We start from the raw sequence: 24,574 nt of genomic DNA on the forward strand, positions 1-24,574 counted from the left end.
ATATCAGTGTAATGTTTAATCTGGAAATGGGAGTATTATACTGAAACATCAGTGTAATGCTTAATCTGGAAATGGGAGTATTATACTGAAACATCAGTGTAATATTTAATCTGGAAATGGGAGTATTATACTGAAACATCAGTGCAATGTTTAATCTGGAAATGGGAGTATTGTACCGAAACATCAGTGTAAAATTTAATCTGGAAGAGAGAGTATTGTACTGAAACATCAGTGTAATGTTTAATCTGGAAGAGAGTATTATACTGAAACATCAGTGCAATGTTTAATCTGGAAGAGAGAGTATTTTACTGAAACATCAGTGTAATGTTTAATCTGGAAGAGGGAGTATTGTACTGAAACACCAGTGTAATGTTTAATCTGGAAATGGAAGTATTATACTGAAACATCAGTGTAATGTTTAATCTGGAAGAGGGAGTATTGTACTGAAACATCAGTGTAATGTTTAATCTGGAAGAGAGAGTATTGTACTGAAACATCAGTATAATGTTTAATCTGGAAATGGGAGTATTATACTGAAACATCAGTACAATGTTTAATCTGGAAATGGGAGTATTGTACTGAAACATCAGTGTAATGTTTAATCTGGAAATGGGAGTATTATACTGAAACATCAGTGTAATGTTTAACCTGGAAATGGGAGTATTCTTCTGAAACATCAGTGTAATGTTTAATCTGGAAGAGAGAGTATTGTACTGAAACATCAGTGTAATGTTTAATCTGGAAGAGGGAGTATTATACTGAAACATCAGTGTAATGTTTAATCTGGAAGTGAGAGTTTTGTACTGAAATCTCAGTGTAATGTTTAATCTGGAAATGGGAGTATTATACTGAAACATTAGTGTAATGTTTAATCTGGAAATGGGAGTAGAATACTGAAACAACTGTGTAATGTTTAATCTGGAAATGGGAGTATTGTACTGAAACATCAGTGTAATGTTTAATCTGGAAGAGGGAGTATTATACTGAAACATCAGTGTAATGTTTAATCTGGAAGAGAGAGTATTGTACTGAAATATACTCCCATTTCCAGATTAAACATTATACTGATGTTTCAGTACAATACTCTCTCTTCCAGATTAAACATTACACTGATGTTTCAGTACAATACTCCCTCTTCCAGATTAAACATTACACTGATGTTTCAGTATAATACTTCCATTTCCAGATTAAACATTACACTGGTGTTTCAGTATAATACTCCCATTTCCAGGTTAAACATTACACTGATGTTTCAGTATAATACTCCCATTTCCAGATTAAACATTACACTGATGTTTCAGTACAATACTCCCATTTCCAGATTAAACATTGTACTGATGTTTCAGTATAATACTCCCATTTCCAGATTAAACATTATACTGATGTTTCAGTACAATACTCTCTCTTCCAGATTAAACATTACACTGATGTTTCAGTACAATACTCCCTCTTCCAGATTAAACATTGTACTGATGTTTCAGTATAATACTCCCTCTTCCAGATTAAATTTTACACTGATGTTTCAGTACAATACTCCCATTTCCAGATTAAACATTATACTGATGTTTCAGTACAATACTCTCTCTTCCAGATTAAACATTGTACTGATGTTTCAGTATAATACTCCCATTTCCAGATTAAACATTACACTGATGTTTCAGTATAATACTTCCATTTCCAGATTAAACATTACACTGGTGTTTCAGTATAATACTCCCATTTCCAGGTTAAACATTACACTGATGTTTCAGTATAATACTCCCATTTCCAGATTAAACATTACACTGATGTTTCAGTATAATACTTCCATTTCCAGATTAAACATTACACTGATGTTTCAGTACAATACTCCCATTTCCAGATTAAACATTGCACTGATGTTTCAGTACAATACTCCCATTTCCAGATTAAACATTACACTGATGTTTCAGTATAATACTCCCATTTCCAGATTGAACATTACACTGATGTTTCATTTCAATACTCCCATTTCCAGATTAAACATTGTACTCACGTTTCAGTATAATACTCCCATTTCCAGATTAAACATTACACTGATGTTTCAGTACAATACTCTCTCTTCCAGATTAAACATTACACTGATGTTATAGTATAATACTCCCTCTTCCAGATTAAACATTACACTGATGTTTCAGTATAATACTCCCATTTCCAGATTAAACATTGCACTGATGTTTCAGTATAATACTCCCATTTACAGATTAAACATTACACTGATGTTTCAGTATAATACTCCCATTTCCAGATTAAACATTACACTGATGTTTCAGTATAATACTCCCATTTCCAGATTAAACATTACACTGATGTTTCAGTATAATACTCCCATTTCCAGATTAAACATTACACTGATGTTTCAGTATAATACTCCCATTTACAGATTAAACATTACACTGATGTTTCAGTATAATACTCCCATTTCCAGATTAAACATTACACTGATGTTTCAGTATAATACTCCCTCTTCCAGATTAAACATTACACTGATGTTTCAGTATAATACTCCCATTTCCAGATTAAACATTACACTGATGTTTCAGTATAATACTCCCTCTTCCAGATTAAAATTTACACTGATGTTTCAGTACAATACTCCCATTTCCAGATTAAACATTGCACTGGTGTTTCAGTACAATACTCCCATTTCCAGATAAAACATTACACTGATGTTTCAGTATAATACTCCCATTTCCAGATTAAACATTGTACTGATGTTTCAGTATAATACTCCCATTTCCAGATTAAACATTACACTGATGTTTCAGTATAATACTCCCATTTCCAGATTAAACATTACACTGATGTTTCAGTATAATACTCCCATTTCCAGATTAAACATTACACTGATGTTTCAGTATAATACTCCCATTTCCAGATTAAACATTACACTGATGTTTCTGTATAATACTCCCATTTCCAGATTAAACATTACACTGATGTTTCAGTATAATACTCCCATTTCCAGATTAAACATTACACTGATGTTTCAGTATAATACTCCCTCTTCCAGATTAAACATTACACTGATGTTTCAGTATAATACTCCCATTTCCAGATTAAACATTACACTGATGTTTCAGTATAATACTCCCTCTTCCAGATTAAAATTTACACTGATGTTTCAGTACAATACTCCCATTTCCAGATTAAACATTGCACTGATGTTTCAGTACAATACTCCCACTTCCAGATTAAACATTACACTGATGTTTCAGTATAATACTCCCATTTCCAGATTAAACATTGTACTGATGTTTCAGCATAATACTCCCATTTCCAGATTAAACATTACACTGACAGTATAATAATAAACATCAGTGCAATGTTTAATCTGGAAATGGGAGTATGATACTGAAACATCAGTGTAATGTTTAATCTGGAAGAGGGAGTATTATACTGAAACATCAGTGTACTGTTTAATCTGGAAATGGGAGTATTGTACTGAAACATCAGTGTAATGTTTAATCTGGAAATGGGAGTATTATACTGAAACATCAGTGTAATGTTTAATCTGGAAATGGGAGTACTGTACTGAAACATCAGTGTAATGTTTTATCTGGAAATGGGAGTATTGTACTGAAACATCAGTGCAATGTTTAATCTGGAAGAGGGAGTATTATACTGAAACATCAGTGTAATGTTTAATCTGGAAATGGGAGTATTGTACTGAAACATCAGTGTAATGTTTAATCTGGAAATGGGAGTATTGTACTGAAACATCAGTGTAATGTTTAATCTGGAAATGGGAGTATTGTACTGAAATATCAGCTCAGATTTTGATGCGTCAGTCTCTGATGTCGGATTTGAATCACAGCTGTCTAGATCAGAACAAAGTACGCCGTCAACCATGTTAATGCAAACAGAGCTATGACTGCTGCTGTATTGTGTCTTATATAAACTGTGCAACACACCTACAGCCAGAAGGCTTTGACCCTGGCATTTGCTCTGCATTGTGCAATACCAAGGTGCCTGCAGGATCTCTGGTCTCCTGGTTCTAAATGCCATGTTGCCAACTTCCGGCACAATGTCTCAGACCCTTGCACCTGAACGGTGATGCCACAGGTGGCCCTGCCTCGGGTCCTGACCTTCATTTACATCAGGTTGTCGAGAGCACCAAGCAGCTTACAAGCAGAGTACGACTGGAGTTGGTAAAGCTGCTTTTGCCATAGCGGCCCTCAAGAAAGTGAATGGGGGTGCTGGGGTGATCTGGAATGCTGGGGGTGGGGTTTAAGCGGACTGGGATGTGGCAGCAACATGTGGGAACTTACTGTATGCAAATTGGCTGCTTTGTTAACCCAGTGACTTGTACTTCAAAAAAGTGCTCTATTTGTCCTAATTTTTGGACAAATACTTATCCCATCTGATGTTCTGGGTCTCCAACCTGTTCCTGACACTTCCCTTCCCAAGTTTTACATGTCAAGTCCAAAGCAGCTGGTAGGAAAAGGTGATTCTTACATATGGGGGCTAGCGAAGACAGGAAAAGGAGCTTGAAATGCTGCCTAAACTGCTACCAAATTCTCAGGGAGGCGATCACCACCGGATTTGAGGCAAATCAACAGAAAAAAGGCAACGGTGCAGTAACTATTGCACAAAGGCTAGAGGTAGCGCAGGAGCTCGTTTCCATTTGTCCCCATATAAATCCGAGATTGCTAAACCACAACAATATCTTCTAAATATTAACTGCCCAATAATAAAACATAAAATTGGGAAGAGCTAGGCCCTCGATTGTCTGTCCCTTTTATGCAGAACTTAACGGATGCTGGGAGTCCTCCCCTCCCAAATAAAAGAAAATATCAATTTATTGATCTGAATGAAAAAAGGATTTAAGGAGAAAAATGGAAAAATGGGGAGACACTGAAAGAGAAATAAATATATTGGGAGCATGTTTGTTCTATAGTCTGAAACCTACGCCCCAGGGATAGATGCGGGTGGGGGGGGGGGGTGGTAGTTCCACCTCTATAAGTCTGCCTTAATCCCCCTAACCAGACTGGAGTCATTTAATTTATGAATTGTAGCCCAGCTGCGATCACCCTGACCCCCAGATAACAAAATCTTGGGCTGCAATCTCCGTACCCCGACGCTGAAATCGCGTTTGGCGACGAGGTGGAGAATCCGTTTTGATGCCGAAATCAGGAGCGGCGCCGGTTTTTCAATTCTCCGGCCCTGAAAAATGGCGTTCTCGTGGAATACGCCGCGCTGCGTATGCACCACCGTAGGCAATTTCCTGAGGCCCGCCCCGCAATACTCCATTGCCGACCGGCTGAATTTCCGACGGCGTGGTTTACGTGTGCTCACACAGACTGGGATCCTCGTGTGGCGGCTGCGGACTCAGTCTGGGGCCGCAACAGTCGGGGGAGGGCCGATTGGCAGGCACTGGGGGGCTTCATTCGGGGCTGGGGGCAATGTGGGCGGGTGGTCTGGGGCGCGCGAGCGGCAGATGCGGGGCACTACTTTGGCGGCCCAGGTCCGCGGGCTGCGTCCGTCATGGAGCACGGTGTGGCCGCTGCAGGCCACGGCCGTGCGCATGCACGGCCTCTGACCCGGAAGTGCTGGGGGCCATATCGGCAGCTAGAGCTGCGAGCTCTACGACGGCTCCCTGCTAGCCCCCAGCAAAACGGGGAATCTGTGGCCTTTTGACGCCAGTTTTCCTGGCATAAAAGGCCACAGAGTTCATGACAGCATGGGGTCTAGATTCCAAAATGGAGAATCCAGCCCCTTGTCTTGGTAAGGCAAAAAGGTAACATCCTCAGTTGAGCTCTCCTCCCAGGTGTGTTGACGAGGAAATATTCACTGTTGTCTAAGTTGAACTTGCACCCAGAGAAAGCAATAAAACTGCTGAACAACTTCATTATGTTGTCCATGGAGGATACTGGGTCCGTAATATAGGTCATCCTCATAAAGGGACACCCGATGTTCCTCCCATCCCCGATTAACCCCCCTCTGCTCAACAGAGGACCTCAGCACTGTAACAAGTGGCTCTATTGCCAGAACAAATAGGAGTGGGGACAGTGGACAGCCCTGCCCTGTGCCCCTAATCCAAGGAAAATAATCAGAGTTCAGGGCATTCGTACGAACAATGGCGGGGAGGAGAGGCTTATTCAATGAACAAATCCAAGAAATATATTTATGGTCAAAACCACGGGCGCAATTCTCTCATCGGGAGACTAAGTCCCGACTCCAGAGTGAAAACCGGAATGTTTCACTCCGGCGTCGGAGGCCGTTCCCAGACCCCTATTCTCCCGCCCCCGGGGGGCTAGGAGCGGCGCCACGTCATTTACGCGCGGCGGAAGGGCGCCGCGTAAAAGCAGCGCCGCATAAATGACGCGACCAGCGCCGCGTTAATGACGTCACCTGCGCATGCACGGTTGCCGTCCTCCTCGTGGCCGCCCCGCACAAAGATGGTGGATCGATCTTGCAAGGCAGCGGAGGAAAGGAGGTCCTCCTTCAGAGAGGCCGGCCCGCCGATCGGTGGGCACCGATCGGGGGCCAGACCCCTTTTGAGACCCCCCCCCCCCGGTGCAGGAACCCTCCTCGCCCCCCCAAAGGCCACCCCCCTAGCGTTCCCACGCTGTTCCCGCCGGCAGCGACCAGGTGTGGATGGCACCGGCGGGAACCTGTCGTGTTGGGCAGGCCGCTTGGCCCATCCGGGCTGGAGAATTGCCGCTCGCCCATTACCACGGCAAGTGGCGATTCTCCCAGCGGCCAGCCGTGATTCGCGCCGCACCGGTTTGGGGGGGTGGGAGAATCGCGAGCGGGCGTCAGGACGGCGTGGCGGGACTCGCGCGGCGCCCGGGCGATTCCCCCACCCGGCGTGGGGGGGAGAATTCCGCCACATACCTCCCAAGAATCTCAAATATAGACTCGCACTCCACTCTATCAAACACCTTTTCAGCATCAAGAGATGTTATCACCTCAGGTTAGGGCACTGAGAAGGGGAAAAAGCCAACATTTAACAGGTGACATACATCGGCCAACAATTGACCACCCTTCATGAAGCCGGTCTGATCTTCCAAGATTATATTTGGGAGGCAAGGCTCCAGTCGAAGCGACAGCATCGTGACAACTAGAGTGACGCCCGTGTTCAAAAGCAAAACTGAGCGGTGCAAACCACACTCTGTAATGGCTTTGTCCCTCTTAAAAAGCAAAGAGATAGAGGCCTGAGTGAGGGTGGATAGGGAATCATCGGACATGTCCAGAATTAAAGACACACACTGCTCCGAGAACTACTTATAGTATTCAATCGGGAAGCCATCCGGGCCAGGGCCTTTGCCAGATTGCATCAATCCAATAAACTTTAAAATGTCATCAGGGTGAACGGGGATTCTAACTCACCGCTCCTCTCCATCTCATCCATCTCAACAGTTGGGATGGGTAGGCCGTCCAAATGGTCAGACTTGACCGATCCATCCATCGGAGGCCCCAATCTATGAAGATTGCGGTAAAAAGATTCAAAAACCACATTAACCTGAGGCGGAACAGAAACAGGGTTACCACTCGAATTCCGTATCTGTGTGATCTCCCAGGGGGCTGACTGTCTTTTAAGCTGGTGAGCCAAAAGACGACTGGCCTTCTCCCCGTATTTGTAAAACATGCTCGTTGATCGTCGCAATTGGTTTAAGCCCTATTAGTTGACGATAGTTCAAACAATGTTTGCAGTTTTTTCCTACTGGCCAGCAATTCAGGGGTAGCATCAAGAGAGTACTAATGGTCCACCTCAAGAATGGAGTCCACCACACTCTGCTGCTGCACCCTCACTGCCCTCACCAAATGCACTTTATAGGAGATCATTTCCCCCCTAAGGACCACCTAAAGGGCTTCCCACAGCGTGGAAGGTGAGATTGACTCGGTTTTGTTAAATTTTATATAGTCCTCTAAAGCAGTGGATGTGTGCTCACAAAGTTTTTTATCTGCTAAATCGTGTTGTGTCTAACCTCCATGGTGGACGTTCGATTGGACCAGACTCTAGCGACAGACCAATAAAGTGTTGGGTATGGTCCGAAATAACAATTGCTGACTACTCAGCCACCACCACTGAAGGGAGGAAAGACCTATCTACAACAAAATCTTTATCACTTGGGTGCTACCCCCCCTCTCCCATCTGCATCATAAAAGACAGCAAAGCCCTCGCCACCACTGATGGAGCAAGAGATTTAGGCCAGGAATGATCCAATCTAGGGTCCAAGACATATTCCAGGTCCCCATCTAAAATAAGCTGATGCGAGTCTAGATTGAAGAGGGAGGCCAGCAGAGTATTAATAGAATTCGTAGCTTCCCAGTTGGGGGTGTAAATGTTAACCTTGATAGCCGGGGTGCCCACCAGGGAGCCACAGACGTATCGACCATTGGGATCGGCTATAATCTTAGAGGCTGAAAGTTGAAGTCTTTTATTGATTAAAATTGCCGCACTCCTGGCCCTACCATCGAAACGCGAATGAAAACCCTGTCCTGCCCGCCCGCCACCTCCAACTCTTGCGCGGCCTAGTTTGGTCTCTGACCTGCAAATGGGTCTCTTGCAAAAACACCATGTCGGAGTTCAAACTCTTAACGTGAGCAAATGCCCACAATCGTTTCACTGGGCCATTCAAACCCCTAACTTTCCAGGTGACCAAACGAATTGGGGGTATCCCATCCACCCCTCAATCCAGAGTCAGCCATTTCCACCAAAAGAGATTACCCAAGGGATACTTAAAAGGTGCAGCAACCAGGCCCACCCAAGATGGCCATGAAACCAAGTCAAAAGACTGGACAAAGAAAAATCTACAGATACTGTCAGCAAACTCCCATCCCCTCTGCCCACACTATCGCCCTTAAATGAAACCCCTCCCAAGTACAAATACAAGTGAGGCAAACAAAAACTATTAAAGCCAACGTCCACCACCAACAAATCAAAAACTGTAAGCTCATTATCTAAAGTAAAATGACTATAATTAGCTGCAGCGAGCCCTTCATAACCACTCCCGTTAAGTAGGGAGGATCCCGACTGGAGAAAAGAATAAATAGATATGAACAACAAAATCCCAAAACTCCATGTATCTTGCACACTGAAAGGAAGCTGTAATTATCATAGCGAACAAAACTCCACATACTGTAAAACCCTAAATCTAAACAAGAACTATAAGACCTCAACCCCAACAGGCACAAGAAAAAAGCAGAACAAGCATGAAACCCCAACAATATAACAATTCAACACGCCCGTCGACAGAACTGAAAACCCAATTACAATGCACCCAACCTGTGTGTGGTAGTATGTATTAGGGGTCATGTGGGACTGGAAGCCCTAATGTCATTGGCTGACAGATCCCGGGTCCTGGTTGGCCGTTGACCTCTAGCTCCGCCCTGAAGGCGGAGTATAAGAAGCCGGAGTCCTCCCCCGCAGGCCAGTCTACTACCGAGCTGCGGGGGAACAGACACGCTTAATAAGAGCCTTACGGTTTCAGCTTGGGCTTTATTCTTGGTCGGTCCTGGGGGAGGGGGACCGATCCTCCTGGGAAGGGGGCGGTCGCGGGGTGCGGCGGTGGCAGGAAGGGGGGGGTTGGGTGAATGGTGTCGGGGGGGTGTGTGTGTTGCCGGCGGGCACCAGATCTCGCAGGGAGACCGTGTCCTGTCGGCCGTCGGGGTACTCCACGTAAGCGTACTGCGGGTTCGCGTGGAGGAGGTGAACCCTTTCGACCAACGGGTCCGCCTTGTGTGCCCGCACATGCTTTCGGAGCAAGATGGGTCCTGGGGCCGCCAGCCAGGTCGGCAGCAACGTTCCAGAGGAGGACTTCCTAGGGAAGACAAGGAGACGCTCATGAGGCGTTTGATTAGTGCTCGTACACAATAGCGACCGGATGGAGTGGAGAGCGTCCGGGAGGACCTCCTGCCACCGTGAAACTGGAAGGTCCCTGGACCGTAGGGCCAGTAGGATGGTCTTCCAGACCGTGCCGTTCTCCCTCTCTACTTGCCCGTTCCCCCGGGGGTTGTAGCTGGTCGTCCTGCTTGAGGCTATGCCCTTGCTGAGCAGGAACTGGCGCAGCTCGCCACTCATGAAAGAGGACCCCCTGTCGCTGTGGACGTATGCGGGGCAACCGAACAGTGTGAAGGTGGTGTTCAGGGCTTTAATGACTGTGGCCGCAGTCATGTCAGAGCAGGGGATGGCGAATGGGAAGCGAGAGTACTCGTCCACCACATTAAGGAAGTATGTGTTGCGGTCGGTGGAGGGGAGGGGCCCTTTGAAATCCAGGCTAAGGCGTTCAAAGGGGCGGGAAGCCTTAATCAGGTGCGCATCATCCGGCCTGAAAAAATGCGGTTTGCATCCTGCGCAGATGTGGCAGTTCCTTGTGACTGTACGGACCTCCTCTAAGGAGTATGGGAGGTTGCGGGACTTGATAAAGTGGTAAAACCGAGTGACCCCCGGGTGGCAGAGGTCCTCGTGGAGGGTTTGGAGGCGGTTAATTTGTGTGTTGGCACATGTGCCGCGGGATAGGGCATCGGACGGCTCGTTCAGCTTTCCGGGACGATACAAGATCTCGTAGTTGAAGGTGGAGAGCTCGATCCTCCACCTTAAGATCTTGTCGTTTTTGATTTTGCCCCGCAGTGCATTATCGAACATGAAGGCTACCGACCGTTGGTCGGTGAGGAGAGTGAATCTCCTGCCGGCCAAGTAATGCCTCCAATGTCGCACAGCTTCCACTATGGCTTGGGCTTCCTTTTCCACTGAGGAGTGGCGGATTTCTGAAGCGTGGAGGGTTCGGGAGAAAAAGGCCACGGGTCTGCCCGCTTGGTTAAGGGTGGCCGCTAGAGCTACGTCGGAGGCGTCGCTCTCGACCTGGAAGGGGAGGGACTCGTCGATGGCGCGCATCGTGGCCTTTGCGATATCCGCTTTGATGCGGCTGAAGGCCTGGCAAGCCTCTGTCGACAGGGGGAAGGTCGTGGTCTGTATTAGAGGGCGGGCCTTGTCTGCGTACTGGGGGACCCACTGGGCGTAGTATGAAAAGAACCCCAGGCAGCGTTTCAGGGCTTTTGAGCAGTGCGGGAGGGGAAATTCCATGAGGGCGTGCATACGTTCGGGATCGGGGCCTATTATCCCATTGCGCACTACGTAGCCCAGGATGGCTAGCCGGTTGGTGCTAAAAACGCACTTGTCCTCGTTGTACGTGAGGTTCAAGGCTTTAGCGGTCTGGAGGAATTTTTGGAGGTTGGCGTCGTGGTCCTGCTGGTCGTGGCCGCAGATGGTAACATTGTCGAGATACGGGAATGTGGCCCGCAACCCGTGTTGATCAACCATTCGGTCCATCTCTCGTTGGAAGACCGAGACCCCGTTTGTGACGCCAAATGGGACCCTTAGGAAATGGTATAATCGCCCGTCTGCCTCGAAGGCTGTGTACTTGCGGTCACTTGGGCGGATGGGGAGCTGATGGTAGGTGGACTTGAGGTCCACGGTGGAGAAGACTTTATATTGGGCAATCCGATTGACCATGTCGGATATGCGGGGGAGAGGGTACGCGTCTAGTTGTGTGTACCTGTTGATGGTCTGGCTATAGTCTATGACCATCCTTTGCTTCTCCCCTGTCTTCACTACTACCACCTGTGCTCTCCAGGGACTATTGCTGGCCTGGATTATGCCTTCCTTTAGTAGCCGCTGGACTTCGGACCGAATGAAGGTCCGGTCCTGGGCGCTGTACCGTCTGCTCCTAGTGGCGACGGGTTTGCAATCCGGGGTGAGGTTCGCAAACAAGGACGGGGGTTGCACCTTGAGGGTTGTGAGGCCGCAGATAGTGAGTGGGGGTATTGGGCCGCCGAATTTGAAGGTAAGGCTCTGTAGATTGCACTGGAAGTCTAATCCCAGTAATGTGGGGGCGCAGAGTTGGGGAAGGACGTGTACCTTGTAGTTTTTGAACTCCCTCCCCTGCACCGTTAGGGTAACTATGCAGAAACCTTTGATCTGTACGGAGTGGGATCCTGCAGCTAGGGAAATCTTTTGTGCGCTGGGATAGGTGGTCAAGGAACAGCGTCTTACCGTGTCGGGGTGGATAAAGCTCTCCGTGCTCCCGGAGTCGACTAGGCATGGCGTCTCGTGCCCGTTTATTAGCACCGTTGTCGTCGTCGTCTGGAGTGTCCGGGGCCGAGCTTGGTCGAGCGTTATTGAAGCGAGACGTGGTTGTAGTAGTGGAGCATCTTCCTCGAACCCCGTGGAGCCGTCGACACTGGGGTCCGTTGTTGCCGCCCAAGATGGCGTCGGGGATGTACAAAATGGCTGCCCCCATACATCGCACGTGGCTGGGGGGTCACAAGATGGCGGCGGGGGTGGACAAAATGGCCGCCCCCATGCGTCGTACAGGTCTGGGGTGGTCCAAGATGGCGGCGCCCTTCCTCCCCTCGTGGTGGCCGGGACCCAAAATGGCGGCGTCTGCGGGTCGCACATGGGGCGCTGGGGGGGTTGGGGAGCGTTAGGAACGCGCGGGGCTCCCTCATCTCTGGGGACAGCGGTGGTCGGGACCCAAATTGGTAGCGCCGGCGGGTCATATGTGGGGCGCGGGGGGGGGGGGGTTTGGGGGGCGTTAGAGCCGCGCAGAACTCCCTCTTCTCCAGGGAGAGCGGTGGTCGGGATCCAAAGTGGTAGCGCCGGCGGGTCATACATGGGGCGCGGCGGGGGGGGGGTTGGGGAGCGTAAGCGGCGTGCAGGGCTCCGTGTTCTCCCGGGACCGCGGTGGTCGGGACCCAGAGTGGCTGCGCCTGCGGGTCGTACATGGGGTGCTGGGGGAGTTGGGGAGCGTAAGCGGCGTGCAGGGCTCCCTGTTCTACCGGGACAGCGGCGACCTCGCGGGACCGGCACACAACCGCGAAATGGCCCTTTTTCCCGCAGCTGTTGCAGATTGTTGCGCGGGCCGGGCAGTGCTGCCGGGGGTGTTTCGCCTGGCCGCAGAAATAGCAGCGGGCGCCCCCGGTGCGACTTGGCGTTTGGACCGCGCAAGCCTGTGGGGTGTCCTGGGGGGGGGGGTTTGTCGCGACGGGTACGTACGGAGCCCAATGGGCTGCCGCGCGGTCAGGGCCGTAGGCGCGGGTATTACGCGCGGCCACGTCTAGGGAGGCTGCTAAGGCCCGTGCCTCTGAGAGTCCTAGCGACTCTTTTTCTAGAAGTCTTTGGCGGATTTGGGAGGAGTTCATACCTGCCACAAAAGCATCGCGCATTAACATGTCCGTGTGTTCATTTGCGTTCACCGAAGGGCAGCTGCAGGCTCGTCCCAAAATTAGTAGCGCGGCGTAGAATTCATCTATCGATTCTCCGGGACTTTGCCGTCTCGTTGCGAGTTGATAGCGAGCGTAGATCTGGTTTACTGGGCGGACATAGAGACTTTTCAGTGCTGCGAACGCCGTCTGGAAATCCTCTGCGTCTTCGATGAAAGAGAAAAAATCCGTGCTTAACCTCGAGTGCAGGACCTGTAGTTTTTGGTCTTCTGTGACCCGGCCGGTGGCCGTTCTGAGGTAGGCCTCGAAACAAGTCTGCCAATGCTTGAAAGCTGCTGCCGCGTTCACTGCGTGGGGGCTGATCCTCAGGCATTCCGGGATGATCCTGAGCTCCATAGTCCTTTTTAGGCACGCTTAATAAATTGTAGCGCACAAAGACTCCGAGAGATGAATAGAGTGAAGTCGATGAGGCTTTATTAAGCGTGTCTGTTCCCCCGCAGCTCGGTAGTAGACTGGCCTGCGGGGGAGGACTCCGGCTTCTTATACTCCACCTTCAGGGCGGAGCTAGAGGTCAACGGCCAACCAGGACCCGGGATCTGTCAGCCAATGATATTAGGGCTTCCAGTCCCACATGACCCCTAATACATACTACCACACTGTGCCTTTTAACGAAAGATTCCGTCTCTCCCGGCTGTCAAAGAAATGTACTTTCCCTCGAAAGTAACTCTGTACCAAGCTAGGTAGATCAAACTAAACCAGACTTCACTCTTGTACAGGGTGGCCTTGAGTCCATTGATCACAGCCCTCTTCTTTGCTAGCTCCACACCCATGTCCTGATAGAACCTGATGGAGTGGCTTTCCCACTTAAAGTCACGGTGTTCAATGTGCACAAGACCCTCTTGTTTTCCTTGAAGCTGTGGAACCTCACTCTTACCCCACACTGTGGATCTTCAGGGCGAGGGCTTGGTGAACTGTACACTGGGCTCGGTCCAATTCAGGTAGAGAAGTAAATCCACCCTCACCCACCATCTTGCCGAACATGTCCGAAAAGTATTCCATGGGCGCTGGGCCCTCCATCCCCTCTGGCAACCCCGCAATCTGAATATTTTGCCTCCTGTATCTATTTTCCAGGTCATTCATCTTGGTTCTCAATGATCTATTCCTTTTGATCAACAACGACTATTCCGATTCCTGTGAGGCAATCCGATTGCTGCGTCCCCAACAAGGCCATCTCCATATCTTTGATCCCTCGAATGGGGGCCAAGGCCTCGTCAATTGATTTCTTGAGGTCTTCTGATAAAATTCGTTGATGGATTTTCAAATTCCTTCTCCAAGGTACTAGAAAGCACCTCGGCCGTTAGTAGAGTGGACGAAGCACCAGAAACTGACTCCACCATTATGCTTGCTGATGAGCTCCAAGAGGCCTCAGACTCCGTTGACAAGTTTCTGTTGCCAGTCTTCGTCTCCCAGGTTTCTTGGGGCATTTCAGTCATACACAACCTTTATTACAATAACTCTGTGGGTTTCCGAGAGTAAAAACTTCATGGGACTAAGAAAAGGGACAAAACGTACTGTACTCCAGCGGGAGCCACCTCGTGCGTGTCTTCCCCTTACATTATGCCAGCTTAGGTCCATTCTAGCTTGAATTCTGAAAACATTTTGCATAATTAGAAACCTTTTCCCCAAAACTTTGTCACAATCATTCGGAAAATCCAAGTAAACTATCTCACAGGAGAATTCATCATCCATTTAATCTGTAACGTTCTCTTTCTTTTTAAAAAACATTTTTTAAATTATAAATTTAGAGTACCCCATTATTTTTTTCCAATTGAGGGGCAATTTATCATGGCCGATCCATCTAACCTGCACATCTTTGGGTTGTGGGGCTGAGTCCCACACAGACAAGGGGAGAATGTGCGCAACATTTTTTTCGAAGAAGCACAGGTCGATAGGGTGGACTGAAGTCAAGACTGGAACAAGAGAACATTTGAATAAAAATATTTCATAAAGAGCTGGAACAAGAGAGGACAATCAGCATAGAGTAACTGCAACCGATTTGCTGGAGTGACGGTGAGGGGGTGAGGGAGGAAGGGATGGGATGGGGGGGATGAGTGTTGTTGATGTATGAAAGGAACAGTGGGATTAAGAGCAATAAAAGGAGAAGGTAAGAGGACACCATTCAGGTAATGTCAGGAGAAATATTAACTTAACACTGTCGGGTTTAAGTGCTTGATACAATAAAACATTGCCATGTACTTGGGAACAACTGCTCAGAGGCCAAATAAATAATTGTGTTTCATTCAAATATGAAAGTGATTCATTTTTGCCAATTCAGTTAACAATTTATATTTCAACTAGCCTGAACTTAATAATTAACTAACCCATTGAAAAGTTGAGTTAATCACCACTTATTTATTCATTAATTTCTGGATATATTTATCTATTAGTAATTAGTATTTCAATTTCAGCACACCTGTAGTTATTGGCTTATGAATATTCACCCAGAGCAGGCTATGAAATCAATCAAACCTTATCAATCAAACCTTCCGAGACCAGAAGGTGTGTGAGGCCTCCTTATCTTGAGGCAATACAATTCTTACCAGATAGCACAGTTGTGCCGCTTATTTGTGGCCCATCTGTGGCAGCACGGTAGCATTGTGGATAGCACAATTGCTTCACAGCTCCAGGGTCCCAGGTTCGATTCCCGGCTTGGGTCACTGTCTGTGCGGAGTCTGCACGTTCTCCCCGTTTGTGCGTGGGTTTCCTCCGGGTGCTCCAGTTTCCTCCCACATGCCAAAGATCTGCAGGTTAGGTGGATTGGCCATGCTAAATTGCCCTTAGTGTCCAAAATTGCCCTTAGTGTTGGATGGGGTTACTGGGTTATGGGGATAGGGTGGAGGTGTGGACCTTGGGTAGGGTGCTCTTTCCAAGAGCCGGTGCAGACTCAATGGGCCGAATGGCCTCCTTCTGCACTGTAATTTCTATGATCTATGATCTGTCATTTTTTTAATGACAAGTTTCTTTTGAAGAGAATTATCTGTAAGTTTAGTCAAGTGGAACAGTTTGGCAGTACCAGACCTTTCATCACTCAGCCGCTAAGCAGGCTGTCATTTTTGATGGAACCTTGGTTTCTTGCTTAATCCTCTCCAAGTGGTATTAATGATCCAATTTTCCAAGTTGTGAAATTGTGCCTCAGGTGAGCATTGGACTGGGTTACCAGGTATTACAGAGAGAGCGAGAGGGAGAGAGAAATTAACCCTTTCCACACTTTTTCCTAACACATGGCATGTCATTTGAACTACAATTGATAAACTGGAGTGGTGATTTAGCGATTGTTCTTATGGCCACACATACGCATATTTATCATCATGAGTGGGGTGTTTTGTTTTTTTTATTACGTTTTCTGAGGCACAAAGCCAGGGCTCAGAGTGTGGTCAGGGGTGAACCCCTAATCCAGCTCCTCGCCTGCTTCATAAAACTAATTCAAATTGAATCCAATTCATGGTCCCCACAAGAGAGCCATACCAGGGGCGACATTCTCCGACCCCCCCGCCGGGTCGGAGAATCGCCGGGGGCTGGCGTTAATCCCGCCCCCACCGGTTGCTGAAGTCTCCAGCACCGGATATTCGGTGGGGGCGGGAATCGGGCCGCGCCGGTTGGCGGGCCCCCCCGCTCAATTCTCCGGCCCGGATGGGCCGAAGTCCCGCCGATAAATTGCCTGTCCCGACGGCGTAAATTAAATCACCTACCTTACCGGCGGGACAAGGCGGCGTGGGCGGGCTCCGGGGTCCTGGGGCAGGGCGATCTGGTCCCGGGGGGTGCCCCCATGGTGGCCTGGCCCGCGATCGGGGCCCACCGATCCGCGGGCGGGCCTGTGCGTGGGGGCACTGTTTCCCTTCCGCCTCTGCCACGGTCTCCACCATGGCAGAGGCGGAAGAGACTCCCTCCACTGCGCATGCGTGGGAAACTGTCAGCGGCCGCTGACGCTCCCGCGTATGCGCCGCCCCGAGATGTCATTTCCGCGCTAGCTGGCGGGGCAACAAAGGCTGTTTCCGCCAGCTGGCGGGGCGGAAATTCCTCCGGCGTCGGCCTAGCCCCTCAATGTTGGGGCTCGGCCCCCAAAGATGCGGAGCATTCCGCAACTTTGGGGCAGCGTGAAGCCCGTCTGATTGGCGCCGTTTTGGGCGCCAGTCGGCGGACATCGCGCCGTTTCGGGAGAATTTCACCTCAGATCTGAACCAAAGGCTCAATCTACATTACACTTGATCTTAGCCAAATGGCTTTGTGGCTCCTCAGAGGAACTGAACAGGTTTTTTGGGTCGGTCTTCACAGTGGAAGACACAAATAACATGCCAGTGACTGATGGAAATGAGGCTATGATAGGTGAGGACCTTGAGAGGATTGTTATCACCAAGGAAGTAGTAATGGGCAAGCTAATGGGGCTAAAGGTAGACAGGTCTCCTGGCCCTGATGGAATGCATCCCAGAGTGCTAAAAGAGATGGCTAGGGAAATTGCAAATGCACTAGTGATAATTTACCAAAATTCACTAGACTCTGGGGTGGTCCCGGCGGATTGGAAATTAGCAAACGTGACACCACTGTTTAAAAAAGGAGGTAGGCAGAAAGCGGGTAATTATAGGCCAGTGAGCTTAACTTCGGTAGTAGGGAAGATGCTGGAATCTATCATCAAGGAAGAAATAGCGACCCTAGGAAAGAGTACCCTGCCTAGTCCCACACCTCCACCCTATCCCTGTAACCCAGCAACCCCACCTAACCCTTTTGGACACTAAGAAGCAATTTAGCATGGCTAACCCACCTATCCTGCACATCTTTGGACTCTGGGAGGAAATGGGAGCACCCGGAGGAAACCCACGCAGACACGGGGAGAAAGTGCAAACTGTACACAGTCACCGAGGTCGGACTGGACCCGAGTTCCTGGTGCTGTGAGGCAGCTGTGCTAACCACTGTGCCACTGCCCTGCCCATCCTGGCCATCCTCCTCGCCGGATGATGCCTGGCGTTCAATGCCCTCCTCCAGCATGTTGCCCATCTGCTGCATGATGTGGTAGAGGACGCAGCAGGCCACCACGATGTGAGAGACCCTCCTAGCGCTATACTGGAGTGCCACTCCAGAGCGGTCCTGGCACCTGAACCACATCTTCAAGATGCACCATACAACCGCGCCCCTGGGCATCGTTGTGACGGGTTTCCATGTCAGTCTGTGGCCTCTGGATAGACGTCATCAGCCACAACTTCAGTGGATACCCCTGTCACCCATGAGCCAACCCCTCACCCGGGGGTGCACCTCGAAGGTGTTAGGAACCATCGAGTGTGCCAGGATGAAGGCATCGTGTACACTGCTTGGGTATCAGGCACAGACGTGCATCCAAGCACGTTCCCACGCCTACAGAACACAGCAATTTTTAAAAAACAGCAAACCTAGCACCAGTGAATAAAGTGGCGAAGAATTCATATGAAGAGTTTGAAACATACTGATTAAATATGGTGAGAGTGAGCAAACCAACCCGACGGAGATATTCCTCATCATAAATGGAAGATTACTAAAGATGGAGGTCAACACCAGGGCGTTATCCACAGTTGTGGGTGAAAAAATGTTCAAATATGATCGAGGACGTGCTTAGTCTTTGGACTTGAGTGAGACAACAGCTAAGTTGGTGGTATAGATATGGGAGACCCTAAAGATTTTGGAAACAACCGTGACTCCAGTGTCATATCAGTGAAAAGATGCCCAATCGCTTTAATCATTGTCAAGGGTCATCGACCAAGCTTGATGGGGTGGGATAGGTTTCACCAGATCAGGTTAATCTGGTTGGGAATTTTTTTAATCTCGGACAACGTCTTTCAGGGTTTCTTGAACAGATACAAGGATGTGTTCCAGAACGAGTTGGGTCTAATAAAGGGAGTGAAGTCCAAGATTTATGTCAACCCAGACTCAACAGCCAAGAATTTTTAGAGTAAGACCGGTCCCTCATGCCTTACACCAAAAAGTGGAATCTGAACTTAAATGCCTGGAAGAACTAGGAATTATCACACCCATGCGGTTTCTAGAGTGGGCACTCCCCACCATTCCTGTATTAAAGCTGAATTGCTCCATTAAGATATATGAGGACTACAGGCTTACAATCAACCAGACAGTCCAAGTAGATAAATACCCAATTCCATGAATTGAAGGCACTATCTAATCGTTTGGACACTAAGGGATAATTTTAGCATGGCCAATACACCAAACGTAAGCTTCAGTCACAGTTAGGACCAAGGGTTTGCACAGGATATTTGGGATTTCCTTCCCTCAGTGTTTTCTGTAGATTATCCATCTGGTTAATGTGTTATCTGATTGTTGTCACCAGTAAATTCTTATTGCTCACGAAGCATCAGTGTGCCACATGCTCGAATGGCGTCAGCCTCATAAATGACTGTGGATAGACATCCAGGGTATAAACCTTTATTAGTCAGGCATTTGGACTCATGGCTAGGTTCACTGTAAGGTGTTTTAGATAGGGATAGTGTCTATGGACTTTGTGATAGGGCAGCCCCCGCCCCCCCCCCCCCCCCCTCCTCCCACTCCAAGAACGTTCCTGATGGCAGCCTGTTCGCCGTCACCTTCTGGCTGGTCAAGATCAAGTCAACAGCAGTGTCCTCTTCTGAACCAGATGCATCATCCACATCATCATCCTGGCCCAGAGGTTCACCCCTGGAGAGGGCAAGATGATGAAGACTGCAATAGACAACAACGATGAGCGTCACTCCCTTGGGCAGATACTGCAGGGTGGCCTGGATTGGTCCAGGCAGTGGAATCTTATCTCAAGCAGCCTAATGGTCGTCTCCACCGCCTCCCTTGTGGATACAAGGTAGCGACTGTATCTCTCCTCTGTCTCTGTCTTTGGGCACCTGACAACTGTCAGCCACTTCTTCAGCGGATACCCCTGTTACCAATCAGCTACCCTTCGAGACGAGCTGGGGGCAGGGAAGAGCCTTGGCATTTGCGAGTGCTGTAGTGTGTAGGTATGATGAGAGCTGCCCGGGTACCTTCCACATTCCTGCAGAATCTGGATCCTGTGGTAACAGACTATCTGAACATTCATTGAGTAGAATCCTGTTCATAAATGCGCCTGGCTGGCTGGCTGGTGCCTTAATGGCCACATGGGTGTAATCTGTGGTACCCTGGATGCGAGGGAAACCTGCAATGGTGGCGAAGCCTCTGGCCTACTCAGCCTGGCTGACTTGGCCCGTTCTGAAATGAGTGTTCTCACCCACCTGAACAGAGTGCCAGTCACCATCTTTCTTTTTAAATTTTTTTTTTTTTTTCTAATTAAGGGGCAATTTAACATGGCCAATCCACCTAGCCTGCACATCTTTGGGTTGTGGGGGTGAAACCCACGCAGACACGGAGAGAATGTGCAAACTCTATACGGACAATGACCCAGGGCCGGGTATCGAACCCGGGTTCTCAGCGCCGCATGCCCAGTGCTAACCATTGCATCACATGCTGCCCCTCGGTCACCATCTTGACACAATTGTGTGAAAGACGCCTCAAAGATCACCCACTGTGCCCTGGAATGATCCAGAGGCATAAACGTTTACTGCCACAGTGACCTTTGAAGCATTGAGTGTCCACCCAGACAATTGGAGGCTGTCTCCGGGCTGATCATCTGTCATATGCTTGTTGCAATTTCTCTTGGAAGCTGTAACTTCCTGCGGCACTGGTCCTCTGTCATGTGCAAGTAGTTTGAATGTTGCCTGTACACACTGGCAGATAGGTAGTGGCAATTTCTGCGGGAGTGCGGGGGGGGGGGGGGGGTGCTCCTTGTCCTCCCTGCTGCCCCTCATGATGCTGTGTCTGCGCCACTGCCCGAGGTGGATGCCTGGGACCACCAGGCCTCCTCCCTCCCTCAGAGGAGGAGGTGCCCCCTGCTGAGTAAACAATACCCATCTATGGGGCTGACCCTGTGCATAAAGGGTGGCAAAGAGAACCAAACTCCCAATGCTGGAAGACAGCAATGTCCAGAGATCTCCAAACTGTGCTGAACCCACAACAGAGATCATTCTCTCAAAACCACAAAACATCAATTCAACTCTCTCCCTGAAACTCCCAGCTCCTCACCCAGCATTTGTTCCATTCCTCTTTTATCCCACCCTTGCACCCAAAAAGTTCAATAACGGGTGGCTCACCTGCCCGTGTTTCCCGTGCACCGAGCTGGCAATCACACGGGTCCCATAAAATCCTGGTCAATTGGGGATTTAATCCCTTGAGGCAAGTTGGATAATTGTCGGTGGATACGGCCGATCCGTACATGTGCCACCAACAGAAATATCGTGCCAGTGCGTGATCACGTTCGAAATCCGCGCCCGGCATTAACGCACTGTACTGAATGAGACTCCGGGTCAGATACGTGCCTGACCAGCAGATGTAAAATGTTACCCTATGTTTCTCCCTCTTTTGCTGTAGCAATTCCCATTCCAAATCTTTGATCAAGGATGTATCACTGGTGTATTTCCCACGCTGACTCATGCAGCATGTCTTTGAATCGTTTCAATCTTATTCATATCTTTCACTACAGAGAGGTCCCCACAACTTTCCAGGATTAGACAAACAAATGTTTGATACGCTCTCACTCTGAATTTTCTGCAGTAGCATAGATTCCAGCTCAGAAATCCAAGAAATCGATTTGGGGCAAAGGGGATCAAAGGATTTGGGGGGCAAAGCGGGATTAGGCTATTTAAATTGGATGATCAGCCATGATCATAATGAGTGGTGGAGCTCAAAGTGCCGAATGGCCTCCTCTTGCATCTATTTTTTATGTTTCTATAATTCTTCTGTGCTGTGAGGTTCTATGACTGCCAGTATCACCTTCATCTGTCCGTTCAGCACAGCGTACCCACTGATAACAGGCAGTGAGAGAATATTCCCATTGTCAAACAATTCGAAAAACTGTGACCAAAGCTAATTCACGACTTAAAAAGGAGCAATAGTCCAGGGCTGATAGCAGAGTAGGGAATAAGCTAAAATGTTGCACTCAATGTGCTCTATAGCACCTAAAAAAGGGTAGGGGTGGGGTGGGTAGAGGGTTGACAGAAGTGAAGGGGGGGGAGGGTGGATGAAGTGGGGGGGGGGGATTGAAGTGGGGGCAGGGGGGAGAAGTGAGGCGGGACGTGAAGTGAGGGGGGGAGTGAAGAATTTGCTGTGTGCTTGTTGCTGACCTCAGACTCTATGCAACCCTGATTTGGAATGAACTTTGGCCTGAATGAGAACCCGTACTGATAATCTGACTGTCCCTGTTATATAATGTGTTGAGTTTTCCCTTCCAGGTTTAAATAGGGATACACTGTGTGTGACGTTAGGCTCAAAGAAGAGCGAGGTGATTATTTCCTTCTTTTGCTGAGTATCTGAAGGCTTTTAAATAAACGTTCAGTTTTTTGGTATTTGGACAACTGTGTGAGCTATTGAACTGAGTGAACGCCACCCTGCTTATCACGGTCCCCAGCCTCTTGCAACATCACAGTATAAAGTTTCACCCAGAGCCAGGTATTCATGCATCGTAAAGAACTAAGTTCTCACCTGAACTGAACAGTTGGGCCTTTGTTCACAAACTGCCTTCAGAATCAGAATTACTGATTTTATCTTGACTCCGCCGATTTGCATGTTCTGGCGAGCAGCCATCCTGGCAAACAGCCATTACCAGCAGCAGTTCTTAATTCCATCCTGTGGCAGATACTCAGCAAAACATCAAAGTAAGGAAAGAATCACCTCGCTCTTCTTTGAGCATAACGTCCCACACAGTGTATCCCTATTTAAACCTGGAAGGGAGAACTCAACACATTATATAACAGGGACAGTCAGATTATCAGTACGGGTTCTCATTCAGGCCAAAGTTCATTCCAAATCACGGTTGCATAGAGTCTGAGGTCAGCAACAAGCACACAGCAAATTCTTCACTCCCCGCCCCCCCCCCACTTCATTATTAATGTGGGTGCCTCTGACAAGACTGGTATTTATTCCCATCCTTGAGAAACCAACTTCTTAAACCACTGCAGCGTCAGGGCCTGGTAGTACGGAGGTGAGAAACAGGACGGTTCTTAGGAGTTGCCATCCACCCTCATGTCCAACATGTACAAGCACCTCATGGACTTATTTGCCATGCTCTGCTGCCTCTGCTGTTTCCCTCTCTTTCTCCAGGCTAAGTGGCCTAATCTCCTCTATGGTTCTCTCTGCCCTAATCCACATCTTTCTCAATTTCCTCCTCTTTCCAAGCTCACCTTACCCATGAGACCCTACTTCCATTCAACTGTTGAGCACCCCAACTTTCATTCCGGGCCCCCAAGTTAGCCGTTATTATTAACATTTACCTCTTCTCATGGACTATCCCCCTCGCCATCAAATCCACTATCGTCACATCACCCCTCTCCTTAAACAAAAAAAACAACCTTGGACCCTTAGTCCTTTCAAACCACTGCCCTACCTCCAACTTCGCTCTTCTATCTAAAGGCCTCCCAAATCCGTGCCCTTTTTCCCGAATTCCATGTTCAAATATATCTTCAAATTTCCACCCCTGCCTCAAGACTAAATCAGCTGTTAGCAAAATCACGAATGACATCCTATGTGGCAGTGACCGTAGCAAGCTGCCCCTCCCCATCCTTCCTGTGCTGCGTCCAGCCTTTAACACCATTGTGCACACTAAACCAGGGCTGGCTTGTAATGCAGAACATGGCAGCATGGGTTCAATTCCCATACCGGCCTCCCCGAACAGGTGCCGGAATGTGGCGACTAGGGGCTTTTCACAGTGACTTCATTGAAGCCGACTTGTGACAATTAGCAATTATTATTGTTATCCCTTTTCCTGTGTTCTTCAGTTTGGTGGAGCTGCACTTACCTGATTCCATTCTTATCCATCTCAGCATAGCCAGAGAATCACCCGAAGCAGCTTCTCTTCACACTTTTGCATCATTATCTCCGGCGCCCCCAAAGATCTATCCCTTGGCCTCCTCCTAATTCTTGTCCAGTTAGTTCCCTGCTCTGAAAACGTAACATGGGGTTCCACATATACGCTGATGACACCTCACCACTAATTCTCTCGACCCCTCTCTAAATTGTCAGACTGCTTGACTGACATCAAGTTCCAGATAATCAGGAATTTCACCAACTAAATATTGGGAAGCTCGCAGCCAATGACACCTGTCAAAAGCTATGTTTCCAAGCCATTGATGTCATCCTTCTCCCAGGCAACGGCCTGAAGCTAAACCAGACTGTTTGTAACGTTGGTGCCATTTATTCGCTGATTTGAACATCATATCCATGATGTCACTGAGACCACCTACCTCCACTTCCATTAGTCACTCGGCTTTGACCCTGCATCAGTTCTTCGGCTGTT

At 48.4% G+C, this 24,574-nt stretch overlaps 1 protein-coding gene across 2 annotated transcripts in view; it reads right to left on the reverse strand.

The window, feature by feature from the left end:
• The window catches only part of pnhd (pinhead), a 70,857-nt gene extending 47,850 nt beyond the window's left edge, over positions 1 to 23,007 (reverse strand). Inside the window, exon 1 of one of the 2 annotated variants that reach the window (XM_072482604.1) lies at positions 22,765 to 23,007. The gene's annotated coding sequence lies outside the window, so the exon portion shown is untranslated. Of the gene's footprint in view, positions 1 to 7,353; positions 7,422 to 22,764 lie in introns of those variants that run through there. The other variant, XM_072482607.1, reaches the window with a different exon arrangement.
• Between the last annotated feature and the right edge of the window lie 1,567 nt (positions 23,008 to 24,574).

Source organism: Scyliorhinus torazame, chromosome 18, assembly GCF_047496885.1.
Source record: "Scyliorhinus torazame isolate Kashiwa2021f chromosome 18, sScyTor2.1, whole genome shotgun sequence".
Classification (NCBI taxonomy): Eukaryota; Metazoa; Chordata; class Chondrichthyes; order Carcharhiniformes; family Scyliorhinidae; genus Scyliorhinus; species Scyliorhinus torazame.